This window comes from Oncorhynchus masou, chromosome 28 (genome assembly GCF_036934945.1).
Source record: "Oncorhynchus masou masou isolate Uvic2021 chromosome 28, UVic_Omas_1.1, whole genome shotgun sequence".
NCBI lineage: Eukaryota > Metazoa > Chordata > Actinopteri > Salmoniformes > Salmonidae > Oncorhynchus > Oncorhynchus masou.
The window spans coordinates 82060811-82065810 of record NC_088239.1 but is presented as its reverse complement, the minus strand read 5'-3'; the positions used below and the strand labels follow the sequence as shown (position 1 = coordinate 82065810).

Here is a 5000-nt window from a genome sequence, read left to right as displayed (position 1 = left end):
AGGTACTCATGTCTGGTCTGGTCTGGTACTCAGTACAGTCACTACCATGTCACTACCATGTACCATGTCCCTGGGTTATCTCTGGTCTGGTACTCAGTACAGGTCACTACCATGTCCCTGGGTTATCTCTGGTCTGGTACTCAGTACAGGTCACTACCATGTCACTGGGTTATCTCTGGTCTGGTACTCAGTACAGGTCACTACCATGTCACTGGGTTATCTCTGGTCTGGTACTCAGTACAGGTAAATACCTTGTCACTGGGTTATCTCTGGTCTGGTACTGTGCAGGTCACTGAAACTACAAGGGTGTCATGACACAGTGCACACTGGCACTGTATCTCAAATAGCACCCTGTTCCCTTTATGATGCACTACGTTTGACCAGGGCCCATAGGACGTAGTGCACAATATGGGGTACCATCTGGGACGAATCCTTGGTATTCAAGTATGAATCATCTGTGTCCATAGCGAAGTGCTGCCGTGATCTCCTACAGCTGAAACGGTCTACAGGTGTTCTCCCGGGCGTGAAACAGAAATAAGTGTAACAGTATAATTTTAAACCGTCCCCTCGCCCATACCCGGGCGCGAACCAGGGACCTTCTGCACACATCAACAACTGACACCCACGAAGCATCGTTACCCATCGCTCCACAAAAGCCACGGCCCTTGCAGAGCAAGGGGAACTACTACTTCAAGGTCTCAGAGCAAGTGAACGTCACCGATTGAAACGCTATTTAGCGCTCACTGCTAACTAAGCTAGCCGTTTCACATCCGTTACATAAGCTAAAGTTGAAATCAAATACTACAAGGTGGTTTTACGAGTTTCGACATCAAGACACGGCATCGTTGAGACGCAATACTGGACATTTAAAAATAAATAAATAATAATAACGTGGGCCTCCCGGGTGGCGCGGTGGTTAAGGGCGCTGTCAGCGCCAGCTGTGCCATCAGAGTCCCTGGGTTTTCCGCTGTATCTTCTGGCTGAATGGGCGCTGTGTTAGAGAAGCAGTGTGGCTTGGTTGGGTTGTGTATCGGAGGACGCATGACTTTCAACCTTAGTCTCTCCCGAGCCCGTACGATGAGACAAGATAGTAGCTACTAACAATTGGATACCACGAAAAGGGGTAAAATTAAAACATTATTTTTTTTAAATGTAAAAGAAAGTCATAATAAATCAATTCATATTGTGTTTTGTCACATGCGCTGAATACAACAGGTGACAGATTGACAAAGAATTTAGATCGCAGTAACAGTAATGGTGGAACACATATTGGTGTGCAACATCTCCTGAACCTGCTATAGTGCTGAACCTCTATAGTGCTGAACCTCTATAGTGCTGAACCTCTATATGTGCTGAGACCTCTAATAAGTGCTGGGGTGAAAATGCTATAAACAGTACTAATGAAAACAAATGTCTATAAGTGCTGTTTTACTAAAACAACCAATTCTATAGTGCTGAACATGGTGATATACAACAGGTGTACTACTGTGATAATGCTGAATAAAACAGGTGTAGACCTACTGTGATAATGTGAATACAACAGGTGAACCTCTGATAATGTACTGTAACCTCTATAATGTGCTGAACCTCAGTATAAGTGCTGAACCCGTGATAATGCTGAATACAACAGGTGTACTGTACTGTGATAACAACTCTAGTGATAATGCTGAATGCAACTGAACCGATAATCTGAATACAACAGTAGCTGTTGATAACCAACTATAGTGCTGAATGCCTACAATAGGTGTAGTACAGTGATAATGCTGAATGCCTCTATAGTGCTGAAACCTCTATATGTACTGATGCTGAATGCAACTCTATAGTGCTGAACCTCTATATGCTGAATGCTGAACCTCTATAGTGACAACAGGTGTAGAACCAGTATAGTGCTGAACCTAATAATAGTGCTAAAAGAAAGTATGAACCTAAAATAACAATAAGTGCTGCACTGGTGATATGACTCTATAGTGCTGAACCTCCATTATAGTATTTGCTAATACAGTGCTGAACCTCATAGTACTAATGCATCCACCTCTCCTCCTGTTTTCTAAGTCTAACCTCTGATAGTAGTACTGAACCTCTATAGTACTGAACCTATATAGTGCTGAACCTCTATAGTGCTGCACCTCTATAGTACTGAACCTCTATAGTACTGAACCTATATAGTGCTGAACCTCTATAGTGCTGAACCTCTATAGTGCTGCACCTCTATAGTGCTGAACCTCTATAGTGCTGAACCTCTATAGTGCTGAACCTCTATAGTGCTGAACCTCTATAGTGCTGCACCTCTATAGTACTGCTGAACCTCTATAGTGCTGAACCTCTATAGTGCTGAACCTCTATAGTGCTGAACCTCTATAGTGCTGAACTATAGTTACCTCTATAGTGCTGAACCTCTATAGTGCTGAACCTCTATAGTGCTGAACTATAGTGCTGAATATAGTGCTGAACCTCTATAGTGCTGCACCTCTATAGTGCTGAACCTATACTGAACCTATATAGTGCTATATAGTGCTGAACCTCTATAGTGCTGCACCTCTATAGTGCTGCACCTCTATAGTGCTGAACCTCTATAGTGCTGAACCTCTATAGTGCTGAATCTCCATTTACTGCCTACTTCCCCTGTACTGCCTACTTCCCCTGCTTGTTTTCCATGTAATGCCTACTTCCCCTGCTTGTTTTCCATGTACTGCCTACTTCCCCTGCTTGTTTTCCATGTACTGCCTACTTCCCCTGCTTGTTTTCCATGTACTGCCTACTTCCCCTGCTTGTTTTCCATGTACTGCCTACTTCCCCTGCTTGTTTTCCATGTACTGCCTACTTCCCCTGCTTGTTTTCCATGTACTGCCTACTTCCCCTGCTTGTTTTCCATGTACTGCCTACTTCCCCTGCTTGTTTTCCATGTACTGCCTACTTCCCCTGCTTGTTTTCCATGTACTGCCTACTTCCCCATGTACTGCCTACTTCCCCTGCTTGTTTTCCATGTACTCCCTACCTCCCCTACTTGTTTTCCATGTACTGTCTACTTCCCCATGTACTGCCTACTTCCCCTGCTTGTTTCCCCTGTACTGCCTACTTCCCCTGTACTGCCTCCTTCCCCTACTTGTTTTCCATGTACTGCCTACTTCCCCTGCTTGTTATCCATGTACTGCCTACTTCCCCATGTACTGCCTACTTCCCCTGCTTGTTTCCCCTGTACTGCCTACTTCCCCTGTACTGCCTCCTTCCCCTACTTGTTTTACATGTACTGCCTACCTCCCCTACTTGTTTTCCATGTACTTCCATGTACTGCCTACTTCCCCTGCTTGTTTTCCATGTACTGCCTACTTCCCCTGCTTGTTTTCCATGTACTGCCTACTTCCCCTACTGTGTTCTGCCTTTCAACCAGGACAACGGAATGGATCCCAGCCGGCGACCCAGAAAAACGACTTCGTAAAAGAGGGAAACGAGGCGGTCTTCTGGTCAGACTACGTAGACGGGCACATCGCGCCCCACTTCCTAGCATTCTTCTCGCCAATGTCCAGTCTCTTGACAACAAGGTTGATGAAATCCGAGCAAGGGTAGCATTCCAGAGGGACATCAGAGACTGTAACGTTCTTTGCTTCACGGAAACATGGCTCACTGGAGAGACGCTCTCGGTGGCGGTGCAGCCAGCGGGTTTCTCCACGCATCGCGCCGACAGAAACAAACACCTTTCTGGTAAGAAGAGGGGCGGGGGCGTATGCGTATGGCTAACAAGACGTGGTGTGATCACAGAAACATACAGGAACTCAAATCCTTTTGTTCACCTGATTTAGAATTCCTCACAATCAAATGCAGACCGCATTATCTACCAAGAGAATTCTCTTCGATTATAATCACAGCCGTATATATTCCCCCCCAAGCAGACACATCGATGGCTCTGAACGAACTTTATTTGACTCTTTGCAAACTGGAATCCATACATCCTGAGGCTGCATTCATTGTAGCTGGGGATTTTAACAAGGCTAATCTGAAAACAAGACTCCCTAAAATGTATCAGCATATCGATTGCGCCACCAGGGCTGGCAAAACCTTGGATCACTGTTATTCTAACTTCTGTGACACATATAAGGCCCTGCCCCGCCCCCCTTTCGGAAAAGCTGACCATGACTCCATTTTGCTGATCCCTGCCTACAGACAGAAACTGAAACAAGAAGCTCCCACGCTGAGGTCTGTCCAACACTGGTCCGACCAAGCTGATTCCACACTCCAAGACTGCTTCCATCACGTGGACTGGGACATGTTTCGTATTGCGTCAGGCAACAACATTGACGAATACGCTGATTCGGTGTGCGAGTTCATTAGAACGTGCGTTGAAGATGTCGTTCCCATAGCAATGATTAAAACATTCCCTAACCAGAAACCGTGGATTGATGGCAGCATTCGCGTGAAACTGAAAGCGCGAACCACTGCTTTTAATCAGGGCAAGGTGACTGGTAATATGACTGAATACAAACAGTGCAGCTATTCCCTCCGTAAGGCTATCAAACAAGCTAAGCGTCAGTATAGAGACAAAGTAGAATCTCAATTCAACGGCTCAGACACAAGAGGTATATGGCAGGGTCTACAGTCAATCACGGACTATAAGAATAAATCCAGCTCAGTCACGGACCAGGATGTCTTGCTCCCAGGCAGACTAAATAACTTGTTTGCCCGCTTTGAGGACAATACAGTGCCACTGACACGGCCTGCAACGGAAACATGCGGTCTCTCCTTCACTGCAGCCGAGGTGAGAAAAACATTTAAACGTGTTAACCTCTTGAAACTCTAGGGGCGCTATATCATTTTTGGATGAAAAACGTTCCCGTTTTAAACAAGATATTTTGTCACAAAAAGATGCTCGACTATGCATATAATTGATAGCTTTCGAAAGAAAACACTGACGTGTCCAGAACTGCAAAGATATTTTCTGTGCGTGCCCTAGAACGTGAGCTTCAGGCAAAACCAAGATGAGACGGCATCCAGGAAATGAGCAGGAT

At 45.4% G+C, this 5000-nt stretch overlaps 1 protein-coding gene across 1 annotated transcript in view; it reads right to left on the bottom strand.

The window, feature by feature from the left end:
* LOC135518403 (LIM homeobox transcription factor 1-beta-like) overlaps positions 1 to 5000 on the bottom strand; it is a 98604-nt gene that overhangs the window by 31968 nt on the left and 61636 nt on the right. The gene's annotated exons all lie outside the window — the stretch shown is intronic.